At 54.2% G+C, this 18,246-nt stretch overlaps 2 protein-coding genes across 57 annotated transcripts in view; one reads left to right on the forward strand and one right to left on the reverse strand.

The window, feature by feature from the left end:
• LOC119849376 (zinc finger protein 420-like) overlaps window positions 1–18,246 on the forward strand; it is a 3,142,523-nt gene that overhangs the window by 2,219,179 nt on the left and 905,098 nt on the right. Inside the window, exon 1 of one of the 49 annotated variants that reach the window (XM_043503785.1) lies at window positions 16,399–16,529. The exons of 47 other annotated variants lie outside the window; for them this stretch is intronic. The gene's annotated coding sequence lies outside the window, so the exon portion shown is untranslated. Of the gene's footprint in view, window positions 1–16,398; window positions 16,576–18,246 lie in introns of those variants that run through there. One more of the 49 variants, XM_038386361.2, reaches the window with a different exon arrangement.
• Window positions 1–18,246, reverse strand: part of LOC119849403 (zinc finger protein 501-like) — a 1,099,011-nt gene that overhangs the window by 64,088 nt on the left and 1,016,677 nt on the right. The window lies entirely within an intron of this gene.

Consider the following 18,246-nt stretch of genomic DNA (forward strand, 5'->3'; position numbering starts at 1 on the left):
TAAGTTGGTGACTCTAACAATCACGTTGCAGTGGGAGCAACAGTAGAAATGAGACACTCCAGGGTTGTTTAGACAAGGAAAACTGATGGAGCACTGGTGAGGTTCTGAGTACACCTGCTAGACCCCCCCAGCTACTATACACAGGCTATGTCTTTACTGCAGAAATAGTTGTGGTTTGACATCAAGCTAGCTAAGGCCAGGGGAAATCCGAGTGGAGATGAGGGGCAGGTAACTTTATCTCAGTGGAGCTAGTTTAGGTCACCCCTGTCCCCTGGAGCTAATAACATTCCTGGTAGGGAGACACGTTCCCATGACTCATAGAATAAAAGAGTTGATAGGATGGAGCAGAGGATTAATCCCAAAGAATGGAGAGCTACAAAAGAGAAAAACAGGCAACCCACCTAGGGGACCCAAGAGACTATGTGACACAAATAGTTCAAAGAGCTTTTAAGACGGAATTAGCAAAAACTAGTCAAGAGCAAAAAAAGCCAAAAACCTGTTGTCAGCCTTTGATAAACTTCTCTTCGTGTTTATTTCCTTTGCAAATTCTCTGATTAGAAGTAAGGGCTGAGTTCTGAGACAAGCTTTCCCACACTCAGAGTATCTGTAGTGTCTCTAGGCTGTGTGGACCCTCTGATGTCTCATAAGGTCTGAACTCCGAGCGAAGTTTTTCCCGCACTCACAGCACTCAGAAGGTCTTGGCTCCCACGTGAATCCTCTGATGTCTCAGAAGGTCTGAGCTCCGAGTGAAGCTTTTCCCGCACTCACAGCACTCATAGGGTCTCTCTCCTGTGTGGCTCCTCTCATGTATAATAAGCCTTGAGCGCTAAATGAAGCTTTTCCCACACTTGCAGCATTCATAGGGTCTCTCTCCTGTGTGGATCCTCTGATGTGCAATGAGGTTTGAGCTGCAAGTGAAGGTTTTCCCACCCTCCCAGCACTCATAAGGTCTCTCCCCTGTGTGGATCCTCTGATGTTTAATAAGGTTGTCACATCTACTGAAGTTTTTCCCGCACTCACTGCATGGGTTATTTCTCTCTTCTGTTTGGATTTTGTGCTGGGCTGTGGTTTCCCCAAGGTACTCGTGAGGCCCCCAATAATGAATGGAGCTATTTGTTTTCTCCCTTGGCTTGTTTCTCTGCCTCCTCTCTGGCTTGTGCTGACCCTCACAACCTTCTCTCTGCTCGTGACTCCAGGACACATCTTCCTGAGGTATTTGCAGCAACGCCATGCGTGGTTCCACTTGCTCAGCATCTTCCTGAGGAAGTTTCTTCTCCTCATTCTCACCCACCATCCCATCGCCTGCTGGGGTAGAGAGAGACGCCTCAGAAACAGGGCAGAGCAAACCAAAGTAAGTGCTGGAGAAATGGGAATTAGTCAGGAACTGAATTTCCCCAAAGTCTTTCCCACGGAATGGGAGGGGATCAATTCTTACTGTAAATCCCATCCAAACACTCAGGGGGAAGGGAGGCCAAGGAGGGAGTTACTGCCAGGTGTCACTCAGGATGGGTAGGAAGTCATGAGCGACATCTGCCCTGAGGATACAAACCTGCTGGGGACAATCCTGAACTCTGAGAACTCACAAAGTCTCTGTCGGCAATCCCAGCTGTGTCCTTCAGACACGGACAGGTTTCGAATTGATTTCATGATTCCTCACCTGTGTAAGCAATCCTGAGGCTCTCTGTCTCCTCTGAATCAGAGATCTCTGGGACCCCCGGCTCATCCTCTTGTTTCAGATGGGAGATCGCGTCAGGTTTGAAAACCGGGAACTCTGCAGAGGGAAAGGAAATCCGGTGGGTTTGTGGGAGATTTATCACACACAAAAATTCTATTATTTTAGCCCCAGCCCAGGTGGAAGTTGCAATATGCCGGGGCCAGCTCCCCAGAGGCTCAAACATGTTGGAGGCTCGGCTAAAAGAGGGATTTAACTAACCCCATCTCTGCTGGGAAAACACACCACCCGACAATCCTCCTCGAAGGGAGGCCTAGAACACGGAGACTGTAACTCCACAGCCTAGAAAGGGAAGATGGCTCCGGGCAAGAAAACCACCTGCTTCTTTCTGAGAAAGAGAGTCCCAGGGAAGTTGGGATCAGCGAGCACGGGCTGGTGGAAGTCAAAGGACTAAGCAATAGGAGGGAGTGAGCATGGTATCTCAGGTGTATTAGATGCCAGGAAAGCACATCTTGAGGAATCAGGCATGGGCAGCAGGTATCACAAACTGAGCCCACACTCTGCCCCCAGGTCTCCTCCTGCTGCCTGCCAGTGCTCTGGGGCTCTTCCCTGGCCCCGGGCTGGGGCTTGGGGGGGCCCCAGGCTGCAGGCAGGGACTCCAGGGGGATGGAGCCCGTGCTCACGACGCCGGGTGCTCTGGGGCTGGAGGCGTGTGGGTGGCCCAGGGCTGGGGCAGGAGAAACGGGCAGGAAGTCAGGCAGAAGGGGCTGGCTGGGCCAGGGGCTAGCCTCCCCGAGCCGGCGGTTCATGTGCCACACATGGAATTAGGGACTCTAGCAAATCAGGCGAAATGGGAGGGAGTCTGAAAATCCCCCAGGGTCTGGAGAAGGCTGGGGAATTAGGTGCTATAATTCAGGAGCAACAGACTCTAGTTCCTCTAGAAAAGGAGAATATAAAAAATATTAATGATCTGGATGATGGGATGGATTGCACCCTCAGCAAGTTCACGGATGACCCTAAGCTGGGGTGAGAGGTAGATACGCTGGAGGGGAGGGATAGGGTCCAGAGGGACCTAGACAAATTGGAGGATTGGGCCAAAAGAAATCTGAGGAGGTTCAACAAGTGCAGAGTCCTGCACTTAGCACGGAAGAATCCCAGGCACCGCTACAGGCTGGGGACCGACTGGCTACGTGGCAGTTCTGCAAAAAAGGACCTGGGGATTACGTGGCTGAGAAGCTGGAGATGAGTCAGCAGCGTGCCCTTGTTGCCAAGAAGGCTAACGGCATATTGGGCTGTATTAGTAGGAGCATTGCCAGCAGATCGAGGGAAGTGATTATTCCCCTCTATTCGGCACTGGTAAGGGCACATCTGGAGTAGTGTGTCCAGTTTTGCCCCCCCACCCTCCAAAAGCAAGGTTGTGGACAAATTGGAGAGAGTCCAGTGGAGGACAATGAAAATTATTAGGGGGCTGGGGCACGTGACTTACGAGGAGAGGCTGAGGGAACCGGGATTGTTTAGTCTGCAGAAGAGAAGAATGAGGGGGGATTTGATACCCATGGGAAAAAGTAGCGGGGGGGGGGCTCAGCACACACCAGCCACCGCTGAGGAGTGGTCCCAAGGCTGGCCCCTGATCAGCTGTTCGGTGGCTGCTCCACCCTGAAGCCCCCCAACACAGTTCTCTTGAGGCCCCACCCATGCTCCGCCTCTTCCACCTTGCTCCACTCCCTCCCCCCAACGCCCCCCCAACCCGCCCTTCACTTGCTCCTCTCAGCTCCCTCCCCACAAAGTCCCCCTGCCCCCCATTGGCTCCTCTCCGCCCTCCCCGGAGCACCTCCCGCCAGCTGCCGAACAGCTGATCGGGGCCAGCCCTGGGGCCGCCCCACAGCTGTGGCTGGCGTGTGCTGAGCCGGCCCCCCCCCCGGCTATTTTTTTTCCATGGGTGCTCGAGCCCCAGAGCACCCAGCGCCTATGTCCCCAACTATTTTGCAGCCCACTCTCCCAAGCAGTCCTTGCTCCTGCCACCCAGAAGCTCCTGCCAAAAAGTGCCCCTTCCTTCCCCCTCCCCAAACCCATTTCCTGGAGCACCCACCCTGCCTTTATTTCCACCACCACCAGCACACCTTGGCCTCTCCCTGCCCCCTCCACCACCACGTGCAGTTCAAACTGGAGACCAGGAAGCACAAACACTGAAACAAGCATTAAAAATAAAGCTTTACCAGAAACTCATATTCTTGCTAAGATGTTCCGGGTTAGGGTTAGGGCATACATGGCCGGCTTGCCACCAAAGGCCTGGGATAAAAATCTCTCTTTGCCATCCAGGAACCACAAGAACGGTTGTGTCCTCCAAAATGCGGAATGCTTGAAAGGATAGAGAAGGCCTATGGAGCAGGTCATGGCCATGTCGCTTCCCCCAGAGCCCCAAACGTTCTGTAATTTTAAGCAAAATTGGGATTTTCAAGTTACCACTCTCCGTATGGACTTTTCACTGCGATTAACCCAGTAGTGTCCATGGAGCTTCTGGGATCTGCGGCATTCCTCTCACGCTATACTGAAGGTCAGTTTTACGAAAGATCCGGTTTTTCTTTCAGATTCCACCAGTATTTCCCCCCGCGAGCTTTTGCACTGAGCCGTTTCGGACAATAATGTTTCGTTTTAGGTCTGCTTGCAGGCAGCTCGACCTGTCCTGGCTGTCATTCCTCGGCAGCCCGTGAACACTCCAGCAGAAGCTTCAGTCTCTGCACCATCACAGACCTGTCCCAGAGGTGGCGTGTCCACAATGAACTTATGGCTGACATCCTGGAGAGGACCAACAACCCTGTGCAATACCAAAGAGGGAAGGAGTCAGGGCAAATGGAAAGGCACACGCGGGCTGCAGCGCTGGGGGACAGGGTTCCAGCATGGGAGCAAATATAAGAACATAAGAACGGCCATACTGGGTCACGCCAAAGGTCCATCTAGCCCAGTGTCCTGTCTTCCGACAGTGACCAATGCCAGGTGCTTCAGAGGAAATGAACAGAACAGGGAATCATCCAGTGATCCATCCTCTCTCCCCCATTCCCAGCTTCTGGCAAACAGAGGCTAGGGACACCATCCCTGCCCACCCTGGCTAGTAGCCATTGTGGGACCTATTCTCCATGAACTTATCTAGTTCTTTTTTGCACCCTGTTATAGTCTTGGATTTCACAACATCTTCTGGCAAGGAGTTCCCCAGGTTGACTGTGCGTTGTGTGAAGAAATACTTCCTTTTGTTTGTTTTAAACCACCCAATTTACTTCACTGGGTGACCCCCAGTTCTCATGTTATGAGAGGAGTAAATAACACTTCCTTATTTACTTTCTCCACACCCGTCATGATTGTATAGACCTCTATCATATCCTTCTTTAGTCGTCTCTTTTTCCCAGCTGAAAACTCCCAGTCTTATTACCCTCTCCTCATATGGAAGCCGTTCCATCCCCCTCATCATTTTTGTTGCCCTTCTCTGAACCTTTTCCAATTCCAATATATCTTTTTTGAGACGGGGCGACCACATCTGTATGCAGTACTCAGGATGAGGGCGTACCCTGGATTTATACAGAGGCAATGTGATATTTTATGTCTTATTATCTATCCCTTTCCTAATGATTCCCAACAATTGCATCGCAGGTCCTGGAACAGGAACGCCGGTTGAGGGAGGAAGGCAGAGTGCAGCAAAAAGACCTGTCTGAGTGGCTGCTTTCATTAATCACCACAAGTGGGCAGGCTCCTGCTGCACTCCCACCATGGCCCGAGTCCCCTCCATGGTACCATGCAATGCATCCCAGGAACACTTTGGCCAACACCATGGTTGGGTGGCCCAAGTAACCAGGACTTAAAAGTAGCTGGACAGGGCAAACCTGCCTCTTGCATACTTTCCATGGCAACCCCTTGCCCCCTTCGGGACCAGTAGGGCTGCTGTCATGTGTGCGCCATGATGCTGGAGGATCATGCCGAGCTGCTCAGAAAGCTCCAGAAATGTAGCTTTCTTCACGCAAAAAATCTGCGCCCATCGCTGGTCACCGCAGGTCTGCACGACGATGTGATCCCACCAATGTGCTCCAGAAGCGCCAGCCTACGGGGGGGACAGCAGCAGCTACACCGAGAGCCATGGGTAGCAGCAGCTAATCTGAGTATTCCATGTCCATTTCATCCTCCTCCTCCTGCACCATCATTAGCTCTATCAGGTGCGTTCGGTGGGTCAGAAAATGCTGCCAGAACGTCCACCGGCGTTTCCCCGAAGCTCTGACCAGTTTGTGAGACAGAGGCAAAAACCCAAGAGCAAGAGAAGTTCTTCCAATGGCGAATCCTCCCTTTTGCTGGGTTCCGGTCACTGGGAGCGTACAGACCACAAGGAGAGCTCATCGGGACGTGTCCACGGGATGCGAAAAGTTGCCATGACGTGCGGGGAGGACAGTCACGTTTCCCCCACATTGCACCACAAACAAAGGGCTGGAGCTGCCACACTTCGGGAAGGCACGAGGAAGTCTGGGATAGGGCTGGTTGGACTTGGACCTGCAAACTGCCGAGTGGATGCTGGAGCCCCGGTATTCAGTCTGGGCTCAAAAATTCTTAACCTAGGGTCACCAATGAGTGTAGATGCTCCAGCCTGGGCTTTCAAACCCACGGTCAGCAGACTCGAGGCCGCACTAAGGGTGGGATTACGTTGCAATGTAGCCATACTCTGAGGCTCTGCTAAAGTGTTTCCAGCCATCTCCTCTCAAACTAATTGGGTAGCTCAAGAGGACCCACGGTGGCCACTGCACCAGAGATGCATCACGCATCAGAGCGTGAGCCCTCCCACGAATCGCTTTCTGACAATGTCTGTCATGCATTTTTTTTTTTTTGCATTCTCCAGGAGTTCCTCTTGGGAGTTTTGCCCTGAACCACAAAAAATTATACTCTAGGCCCAGCGAATTAACTTCTTTAACACAGAGTTAGGGTTGCCAAGTGCTGCCGTATGCCCTTCCACAACATAAACGGTGAGTAAACTTAGAGCTCTGAAAACCAGGAAATAAAGCATGAAAGTTCACACCACCCCTGTAACACAGCCTTAACTCTACCCCCACCCCATAACCCTGGAGCTAGCATTAGCCACTGACTATGGTGCAGTAAGGTTAATAAACTACCAAGGAAATGGGAGATGATTTAGTCAAACCCAAGGTATTCCGCTCAATACAGCAGTAACTGGATGAAACTCAATGATCAGTGTGATACAGGAGATCAGACTAGATGACCTAATCATCCCTTCCGACCTTACAAATCTATGAATCTACAATAGATACAAGGAAGGACTAAGAACATGCCATTGTTTGTGTTGTGTGCACTGGGTCAGCTGTAGCTGTAATTGGATGGGGGAAGGATTCGTTGGAACAGCTTGGCGGAGCTGTGACTGTGATACGAAGGGACGTGCACGTGAACCTTGGAGGACTAATGCCTCATTTCAGTGCTGAGTGTTGAAGGTTGCAACAATAAATGTGCACGGGGGTGGGTACTTTCCATGAGCATTGTTGGCACTTTGGTAGCATACATACTTAGTGGTCTCCAGGGCTTAGAGAGGGGTAAGTGAAAGTAAGGACTCAGAAGGACTCCTCAGGGGGAGGGAAAACGCATGGTAATATTCTGAAAGTCTGGGATGGTTCGTGTGGTGTAGGCTCAATCTCTGAGTGCAGGCCAGAGATTGGAAGCTTCTGTTTGCTCTGCGAGACCTAAGTCAAAGTTTTGCCTCAGCAAAGGGAAGTTGTTAGACTTTGCGCTGTTCTGCTCCTGTGCCCTGTTCCCAGAGCATTGTGTCACAGCAGAGGGCTAGTGTGTGTGTCACTGGCGTGTCGGGGTGTTGCTGAAACAGGGCAGAGTTAAGGTTGTGGGGGTGGTGTGAACCTTAACTCTTCATTTCCCCTTCTAATAACCGAGGGGACAGGAATCCTTACCCAGCGAGGTCACATTCTCGTAGTTCTCCTGCATGACGTCTCTGCAGAGGGCTCTCTGAGAGGGGTCCGGCAGAGCCCCCTCTTCCCTGGTGAAATACACAGCCACCTCCTCGAAGGTCACCGGCCCCTGAAAGAGCAAGGGGACCTGCTGCCCCACTCTTCATAGGGGAGAGGGGCCAATCAAATGGATACACAGTCAGCAGAGCCCCACCCACAACCAGCTCGAACACCCAGAAAGCATTAGAGTGAGGGGAGACGGAGAGAGCCCCTCATCCTTCCCAGCAGATAGAGAGGGCAGGGTCTTCACCTTCATCAGACACAGACTTACCAGAGGCTGATACAAGAGATGGAGCCCGCAGCAGGGCCCAGGGAGGTTCCCCGATAGGAAGCCCAACTCCCTCCCCATTTCAGGCAGCTGGATGTCAGGGAATGGGGCATCTTCCCTAAGCCCCTTTGCTGGGTGTCCCCTTCATATCTCATAACAACGCCCCTCCAGCACTAGGAGTCTGGGAAGTTTTCCCAGCCCCGGCCGGTTTGTTCCCCTCTTTGTGGAAGAGGGGAATTTCCACACCCAACCCCATGGCTCTATTCCTAGAACTGAGACCCCGGATTTATCAAGTCTCAGCAGGTTCATCACACCTTGCCCTCCTCCCTTTCTCCACCCTGTGCACTTCCTGCACCCTCCCACCCTTAGATCAAACTCCCACTTCCGGTGTATTCGCTGTCCCTGCGGCTCCTGCAGGAACCCCCCAGCATCCCTACCTGAGCCAGGCCCATTTCCCTCCCCCGGACAAGCTGGGAGAATCTGGAGGGACCCGGGGATGTTATTCTGCAGCCTGTCAGGGGGAGAAGGGTTATTTGGGGGGATTTCAGAACAGACTTTAGGTCATTTCACATTCTGAGTCTCATGGGCGCTTTCTCTGCAGAGACGTTATAGACTCTCACACTGGGGAAATGCTCGGTCACTCCAGTGTAGACCCCCCCCCTCCCACCAGGACTAAACCCACTGAGACCCTTTAAACCCGACATTCCCCAGGACGGCCCATTCCCCCAACAGAGCGGGAACTACGCAGAGCTAGGGACCAGGCAAAATCTGTCCAGGGCTGAGACAGGAACTGGATCTGAGCAAGTTTCCGAACCCGGGGCCTCTCTCCCCACATATTCCTCCTCGTTTTTTCTTTCCCCTCCTGGCTCAGAGACTTGGTTATTGTCTAATCCTGGAGGCCTTCCCTATCCTGCAAGAGCTAATGCCATTTCGGCTTGACGCTCTGCCTCATTGCCATCGCTACTAAACACAGGTGGGGTGTCAGTCTCTCTGGTTGCGATACAGACACAGCAACGAAAGGGTTACTATGCACGGCTTCAGGTTGCCTAATATCTAAGCCCCTTCGTTTTCAGTTTAAACCGATTTTTCCGAAAAATAAAGTATTCTTTTTTTTTTCTGATTTTCACCCTACTTTTGTATCATTCAAATATGCAAACAATAACTTGTTTTCTTAGGAAAGTACAATCCATTAAGAGAGATGGATGCATTACGAGCATACATGAGTCTCTGTGTATACGCAAAGCTGCCGGTTGAAGAACGGCTCTGTATTAGTCTAGAAGATACACACAATAAACAAACAGGCACGCACACCCGATCTGAAGTGCTTGCACAGCTGAATGTACTGATCATTAATGATCTGGAGGATGGCGTGGATTGCTCCCTCAGCAAGTTTGCAGATGACACTAAACTGAGAGGAGAGGTAGATACACTGGAGGGGAGGGATAGGGTCCAGAGTGACCCTGACAAATTAGAGGATTGGGCCAAAAGAAATCTGAGGAGGTTCAACAAAGACAAGTGCAGAGTCCTGCACTTCGGACGGAAGAATCCCAGGCACCGCTACAGACTAGGGACCGAATGCCTCGGCAGCAGTTCTGCAGAAGAGGACCTAGGGGTTACAGTGGATGGGAAGCTGGATAGGAGTCAACAGTGTGCCCTTGTTGCCAAGAAGGCCAATGGCATTTTGGGCTGTATAAGTAGGGGCATTGCCAGCAGATCGAGGGACGTGATCGTTCCCCTCTATTCGACATTGGGGAGGCCTCATCTGGAGTACTGTGTCCAGTTTTGGGCCCCACACTACAAGAAGGATGTGGAAAAATTGGAGAGAGTCCAGCGGAGGGCAACAAAAATGATTAGGGGACTGGAACATGCGACTTATGAGGAGAGGCTGAGGGAACTGGGGTTATTTAGTCTGCGGAAGAGAGGAATGAGGGGGGATTTGATAGCTGCTTTCAACTACCTGAAAGGGGGGTTCCAAAGAGGATGGATCTAGACTGTTCTCAGTGGTAGCGGATGACGGAACGAGGAGTAATGGTCTCCAGTTGCAGTGGGGGAGATCTAGGTTGGATATTAGGAAAAACTTTTTCACTAGGAGGGTGGTGAAGCGCTGGAATGGGTCCCTAGGGAGGTGGTGGAATCTCCTTCCTTAGAAGTTTTTAAGGTCAGGCTTGACAAAGCCCTGGCTGGGATGATTTAGTTGGGGATTGGTCCTGCTTTGAGCAGGGGGTTGGACTAGATACCTCCTGAGGTCCCTTCCAACCCTAATAGTCTATGATTCTGTGAATCTCACGCCCATCACATACACATTTCAAGCTGTTAGCAGATAAAGGTTTAAAGATTTGACAAACTAAAATGGGAAGAAAACGAAAAGCTGTCTCAGAATACATTTCAGAACACAAGGAAGTATTCAAATTTTTAAAAAAACAAACCCAGAAGAAAGGGATGAAGCTGAGTGTATGGGCTGCCAATGGTGCGGCCCAGTTATTAAATGTAAATATGTATAGGCTAATAGTCGTAAGATTGGAACAGTAACCTGTTCATTCAAATGAAAAAAGTTTTATCTGGGGATTAAATTGTTTTCTTCAACTCAGAGGTGGCATTATGTTTTGAGACCTGTTTGAGTTCTTCAGCAAACCACATTGATGAATGGAATTCAAAGGATTAATTTACTGAATGCTTCCCCCCCCCCCGCTTTCTTTCCATCCACCAAAATAAACCCCGATATTTACCCAGAAAAATGAATCACTTTTTGCACTGATTGTCTCCTGTTTTTGTGGTTGGGGCAATAAACACTGATCAAGTCCCCCGAAAAATTTAATCAAATGCAAACTGAAAACCAAGGGCCCTACTAATATCACATGGGATATCACAATATCATATGGGATTCTGAATGATTATGAAGGTGGCTTGCATCGAAATCAATATTTCTCGGGGTTCGGCCATATCGGCTCTAGCCGCTAGCTGCCCAATTCAGACTTCCTTCATATAAAATGACAGGTTTCAGTGTAGCAGCCGTGTTAGTCTCTATCCGCAAAAAAACCAGGACTTGTGGCATCTTAGAGACAAACAAATTTATTTGAGCATAAGCTTTCGTGAGCTACATGCATCCGATGAAGTGAACTGTAGCTCACGAAAGCTTATGCTCAAATAAATTTGTTTGTCTCTAAGGTGCCACAAGTCCTCCTTTTCTTTTTTCATATAAAATGTAACACTCTCTTCCCATTCATAGGCAACAGGGATACAAAATCATGAAGGATCCAGCGCAATGTTTCTCAGCTGGTGGATTGCAACACCCAGAGGTTCATGACAGGCAGTCAGATGAGCCGTGAGATACTGACGGATTTACTATGGTCTTAAGCAAAGAAAATCTCCCTCCCTCACTTCCTGCACTTTTAGCCCTCAAGGACAACTACTTTCTGGCAGCCTCTGGAAGCACACACATGCAAGTTGTATAGGATCAGGCTTGATACGTGTTTTATTCTCACGTCATAGTAAATGTCAGGGGATCCCAAAGGGAAAAAAGGGATTTCAAATATGAAAAGTGTGAGAAACACCAACATGCACTACAGCAGCTCCATCTTTGTTCCAAACGAACATTCAAAGCCAGTCTGTATGCAGGTTTCATAGTAGCAGCCGTGTTAGTCTGTATTCGCAAAAAGAAAAGGAGGACTTGTGGCACCTTAGAGATTAACAAATTTATTAGAGCATAAGCTTTCATGAGCTACAGCTCACTTCATCGGATGCATTCATCTGTATGCAGTAAACCAGCCTGTGATAAGACCTTCAGTGGCTGGGCGGCCTAGTGGCAAGATCGTTAGTGGCCAGAGGGAGTGCAGGGGGACCTGGGCCCTTCCTCTCCATCAGGTCCCAGCCCAGGGCCCTGTGTAGTTGAACCCCTAAACAGGGGAGATGGGTGTCCCTCCCAGCAGAAGGAGTCAAGATCGGTTTTCCTGGGCTACTTCCTACTAAAGTCTCCATTGGCTGGCGTGTCACTGATCTGGCAACTTCAGGCAGGCAAACCGAGCTCCTGCCTCTTCAACTGAGCCAGGCTCCCTTCTTTTTTCCCCCTCTCCAGGCCTGGCGTTGGCTGCCGGGATAGCGGGACAGGGCTAGTTGAACCCACAGGGGTTTTCTTTCACCCCTGCTGTGCCAGGTGGCAGTTTCTCTGCTCCTTCATACAGCCCCAGGGTTCGGACAGGGCACAGCTGGGCACCACCCCTCCTCACGCCCGACACTCGGCGGCCCACATCTGACCATTTTCACTCACTCATGGAGGCTTTCAGACTCCTCAGGGTCTGGATATTTTGTCCTTGTCCCATCCTATTTCACACCATTCGGGTGGTTGTTCCTTTCCCCAAAGGGAAACACCCCCCTGAGATCTGGATTCGCTCCGAATCCCCATCAGATGTCACAGCAGGAGTGAATCAGCCATGGGGCTCAACCAGCTTCACATTGTTCCACCATTTCCAGGTGCACATCGGGGCGGGAGGCCGTGATGCCCTGCCGTTAACATGGTTATTGGTGTGAAATCTGCCCCCGGCGTCAGAGACAGACACGTACCGGTGTCGCTCCCCAGCTCCCGTCGCAGCGTCTCTAGGGGAAGGAGAGGACGGGAGAGAGCAGGATTCAGACCCTTGCATTCATAGAGAAATCCCCAATGATTATTAATGTAATTGCTTTAAACTACGAGATGGTGACAGGGAGCTGAGGCCAATAACGCAGCCGCTGCAGACAGAGCCAGCCCCACAGGGCGACTCCCATGGGGAAGGGCGACGCGCGGAGCTGGGGCTGTGAGATGGAGCCCGGGGTCAGTGACATCACTAGAGTCCCCGACTCCTCCCCAGGGCCAGGGTCGCTCTAACCAGAGGAGACGCCACCCCCAGACTCCAACTCACCTTTGAATCCCGGCAGCATCTGCTGCAAGACGGCACTTTTCAGACAGAAATGGCTGAGTCCCCTCTCCAGCTCCGCAAACCCCGGCTCTGGCTTCCGAAACGCCCCGTCCTCCCTGCTGGGGAAAGGAGGAGGGGTGAGAAATGGGCCTGGATCCCCAATTCCTGAGCCCAGCAACCCCCAAACTTCAGCAAACCTGGATCTGTGTTTTGTAGCCCGAGATGGGCACTGTTACAGTGAGTCACCTGCCTTCAGCCCTGTGCTGGCCATGGGGCCAGAGAGGTGGGACACGGGGAAACATTGGGGCACGGAACTGAGACAGGTTTAGTAGCTTTCTCCGGGACGCTCTGGTTCTGTGGGGAGCCGAGCCACCTCCCACACTGGGATATTCCAGCAACAAGGGGCACCAGCGCTGGGATTACGTGGAAAGGGAGGAGACACAGACCAAAGAGTGGGTGTGTCCCACAGACAGAGCCCAGATCTCCAGTGGGGAATGAACGTGGGCCCTTAACACCAAAAGCCCTGAGCCCTTCAGCTAAACCAGTAACCCTGGGGTGTCCAACTCATTTGGAGGAGAGGGCCGTATTCCACTTTCCATTACGGTCAGTGGCCTAGGGCATCAATTTAGGACTCTTTCCCCCACCTCCCTTCACAGCAGGACACCCACTGCTCTCGACGGGACACCCAGGCACGAAGAACAAGGGGAGACGCTGCCCGTTCAACAGAAAATAACACTCCTATTTATAAAGTCCGTCACTGTCACAATATCTCGCCATGGGAAAATAGCCACTCCCACAAACCCCTTTCTGCCCCTGCTATTTCTACCCTTCCTTTGCCACCCTCCTTCCTCTATTTATCTCTTGTTTCCTTGTCCTTGCGTCTCTCCACTGTCCTCCCCAAGGCAATCCCCTATTCCCACCTCTCCAAGGCTTCATTCCCACCCGCTCCTGATTCCACCTGCTCAAGCCATTAGCCATGGAATATGAATGTTGACATCAAAGCGTCAGCACGCCAATGAGATTAACGGCGGCCAAGGGCATTCGCACCCCTCTCAGCCGCTGTTTCAGGCTGCCTGCAGACTCAGGAAGGCAACATTGTCTCCCCGTGTCCATTTGGGAGGGTTTTTTTTTGCAGCCAGGAGGGCTGGAAACTTACTTTAAAAAAAAAAAAAAGTCGAAAGCTGAGATTCTGCACACTCTGAATACGTGATGTGGCCCCATAAGTACGTGAGACAGGCCCATATGTCTGACAGCCCTGGTGGGACGTCATTACCTGTCAGAGGGTGCCAGGGTCCACCCCTTGCTGAGGCAGCTGCGAGGGGACACAGAATCACAGGCTCTAAGCCAGCGTGTCACGCTGCAGGGGCCGGGGGACGCCCCGTATTCAGTGCCGTTACCAGACCTAACACACCATGAGGAGCGAGACAGAGCCCAGCACCTACCTGCCCCCAGAGCTCCCAGCACCCTGGAGAGGGAGAGAAAGGAGAGGCCGTCAGAGGGGGTGTCCCAGGCTGGGGAAGCCTCCTGCTCTACAGGGGAATCACCGTGGGTGCCTCTGGTATTTAGGGGAATTTCAGACCCTTGGGTTCTGGTGCAGAGAGCAGCTGCCGCCTCCCCCGTCCCCACCAGCAGGGACCCGTTGCTCCCAGCTGCCCCAGCAATCCCTGCTGGGAGGTGGAAAGTTTCTCCCCAGGCACTTTAGAGGCAGAAAATGTTTCTCTGCCTTGAGAGTCAAATTCCCCCCAGTGCTGAGAGCCCCACAAGCCCCCTGACCCCAGTAACCCATTAACGTCGTGTGAGCAGGGCCGTAGGCCTGGCTCGGGACCTCTGCATGGGGGAGGGGATTTACAGACATTTACAGGAGAGGAGAGAAGGTCCCGGGGTTGCAGCACCCAGGACCCATCCCTGGCGCTGCCACGGACTCGGTACGTGACCTCGGGCAGGGCTCTGCCCCTCCCTCTGCCTCGCTTTCCCCCTTTGTCCCATAGGGATTACGGCTCCGACCCCCCTTTGTAAAGCGCTTTGGGGTCTGGGGCTCCTATAGAAACGCTGCCTATGGTCATTGCAACGACAGCCTGACCTGCAGGGACTGGCCAAGGGGGGTTACACACAGCTGCAAACAGCCTCACAACTGCCAGTTTTCAGGGCCCATCCTGCCCTGCAGAGCCCCTGGGACTCACCGAGACTTTTTTTCCAGGTCTAATTCAACCTCCGTGAGGATGATCTGGGAGGCGATGGTGAAGGGGGTGGAGGGGCAGGTTTTCCAGAGAAAACACAGAATCCCGTGATGAAGTGACAGGGGCGCAGGCCGTCCCCCAAGATAAAAACCTGCGATCTGACCTAATTTGCTACCAGTAGCCGTTACTCACAAGGAAGTTTGTCGTTATTTGCTGACTTGCCCCAAGTTGCTACCTCTCCCCTTTCCCAGCTTCTGGTCCACAGGTAGCAAATTGGGGGGGTACGTCTGTCACACGTTGATACCTCTGACATGGGGGAACTCTTTGGGTTGCATTTGGCCCGGGGGCCCTACTTTGGCCATCACGGGCCCTAAATTAGAAATCACAGTTAAAAAGCCACAGCAAGTGCAACCCTAGAAACAAGGCAGATGTCACTGCTACTACTAGCAGCTACTTACGTCGACAGATTTCCCAGGAGTATTTGCGATTAAAATAGAAATTAAGCAGCACCGCCACCTGTATCTGCACAGCGAGGGGACGGGTACGTGCCGACGGGCTGAAAGGAACGGAAAGAACATTTTCAAAAAGTAATCCGTAAAAAGGGGCAAATGGACCTTGCAAATGGATCCCAAGGAAGGGAGCGCCCTTCGGGGAATCCCAGCCGCTGACCAGACAAATCTGGGAACTGCTCGGAGACTTTACGCTGCCAGAGGCACTGCTCAGGGAGTCTTTGTTTGGGGGGGGGGGCACGCAAAATATTTCCCTGAATCACGCCCCCGGCAGCCCCTCCGTGAGTGACAGTAGACAGGCGCGGCAGTGACTAGCCAGGGGGAGGCCCGGGCCTTGAAGCACCCGCCCGTGCTGAGAGGTGCTGTCTGGGGGAGGGGAAATAAAAAAGCCCCTCTGCCCCCCCCCATTATTGCAAACACGGGGGGGGGGGGCTCAGCCCCACCACGGTAACTGTTACCCCTCTGCCCCTGCCTGGGCCAGGGTTTTACCTTCTTCCAGCGCCTTTCGCCTGGCTCCCGCACGCCCCCCCCAGCCCTGATTTGACCCCTCAGCCCCTCTCCCAACCCTGCCTCCAGCTGCTAGAAGCCCCCAGCCAGTCAATTGCCACCCCCCTGCTCCCATTTGCCTCTTTTTAACCCCTATAAAAAGCGGTACAAAGACTCTGAGGGCAAGTGAGGGCGGGGGGGGGGGGACTCTAGCCCCCAAAGCTCCCACAGGGCCAGATCTGCCTGGACCATGGCCCCGCTGCGGGGGGGGGGGCGGTGCAGGAAGGGGCGGCTCCTCCCCGGGCCTGGCCCTGCCCGCCCCCGCCTCTCCCCCCAGATTGTCGCGGGTGTCCCCCCTCCCACCTGCCCCTCCGGCTGCCGGCGCTCGGGGTCTTCTGCGGGCTGGGGGGGGGGTTCCCCGATTCCCCGCGTGTCCCCAACACCCTGCGTGGGGCCCGGCGGGGCAGGGGCAGGGCCAGGCCCGGGGAGGAGCCGCCCCTTCCTGCCCCCCCCGGCCCGGGAGCCCTTTGTGTGTTTGCAGCGGCGGGGCCGGGGCCGGGGCCGGGAGCAGCGCGGTGGGTCCGGGGGCAGCGCGGAGCGGGCGGGGACACGCGTGGGGCGGACACGCGGGGAGGGGCTCGGAGCCCAGGCTGGGCCCGGGAGCTGGGGGGGTGGATCTGGGGCTCAGAGGCGGGCTGGGGGGGACCGGGATGGGGCGGAGCTGGGGGATCGCTGGGGGGGACGTTTGCGGGGGGGCGGAGCTGGGGGATCTTTGGGGGGATGTTTGCGGGGGGTGGAGCTGAGGGATGTTTGCGGGGGTGGGGGGGCGGAGCTGGGAGATGTTTGGGGGGATGTTTGCGGGGGGCGGAGCTGAGGGATTTTGGGGGGGATGTTTAGTGGGGGGGCGGAGCTGGAGGATGTTTGGGGAGTGGGGGGGCGGAGCTGGGGGATGTTTGGGGGGATGTTTGCGGGGGGCGGAGCTGAGGGATTTTGGGGGGGATGTTTAGTGGGGGGGCGGAGCTGGAGGATGTTTGGGGAGTGGGGGGGCGGAGCTGGGGATGGTTGGGGGGATGTTTGCGGGGGTGGGGGGGCGGAACTGGGAGATGTTTGCGGGGGGGCGGAGCTGAGGGATGTTTGGGGGGATGTTTAGTGGGGGGGCGGAGCTGGAGGATGTTTGGGGGAGTGGGGGGGGCGGAGCTGGGTGATCTTTGGGGGCATGTTTGCAGGGGGGCGGAGCTGCGGGATGTTTGCTGGGGTGGGGGGGTGGAGCTGGGGGATGTTTGCGGGGGGCGGAGCTGAGGGATGTTTGCGGGGGTGGGGGGCGGAGCTGGGAGATGTTTGGGGGGATGTTTGCGGGGGGCGGAGCTGAGGGATTTTGGGGGGGATGTTTAGTGGGGGGGCGGAGCTGGAGGATGTTTGGGGAGTGGGGGGGCGGAGCTGGGGGATGTTTGGGGGGATGTTTGCGGGGGTGGGGGGGCGGAACTGGGAGATGTTTGCGGGGGGGCGGAGCTGAGGGATGTTTGGGGGGATGTTTAGTGGGGGGGCGGAGCTGGAGGATGTTTGGGGGAGGGGGGGGCGGAGCTGGGTGATCTTTGGGGGCATGTTTGCAGGGGGGCGGAGCTGCGGGATGTTTGCTGGGGTGGGGGGGTGGAGCTGGGGGATGTTTGCGGGGGGCGGAGCTGAGGGATGTTTGGGGGGGATGTTTAGTGGGGGGCGGAGCTGAGGGATCTTTGCGAGGGTGGGGGACAGCGTTTGGGGGGGATGTCCGCTTGGGGGGGTGGGGAGAGGTCCATGTTCAGATCTGGCCGTGTGGGAGCTTTGGGGGCTGGAGCCGGAGCCGTGGGAAGCTCTGCAGCGGGTTGGGGGGTGTAACAATCTGCTCCCTGGCAGAATTGGCGACTTGGGTTGTACTGCGCATGCTCAGTAACATCCTCTGAAGCCACGCCACGCCCCCCCGCCCTTACTCCTGCCCTTACTTGCCCTCAGAGTCTCTGTACCGCTTTTTATAGGGGTTAAAAAGAGGCAAATGGGAGCAGGGGGGTGGCAATTGACTGGCTGGGGGCTTCTAGCAGCTGGAGGCAGGGTTGGGAGAGGGGCTGAGGGGTCAAATCAGGGCTGGGGGGGGCGTGCGGGAGCCAGGCGAAAGGCGCTGGAAGAAGGTAAAACCCTGGCCCAGGCAGGGGCAGAGGGGTAACAGTTACCGTGGTGGGGCTGAGCCCCCCCCCCGTGTTTGCAATAATGGTGGG

Source organism: Dermochelys coriacea, chromosome 28, assembly GCF_009764565.3.
Source record: "Dermochelys coriacea isolate rDerCor1 chromosome 28, rDerCor1.pri.v4, whole genome shotgun sequence".
Classification (NCBI taxonomy): domain Eukaryota; kingdom Metazoa; phylum Chordata; order Testudines; family Dermochelyidae; genus Dermochelys; species Dermochelys coriacea.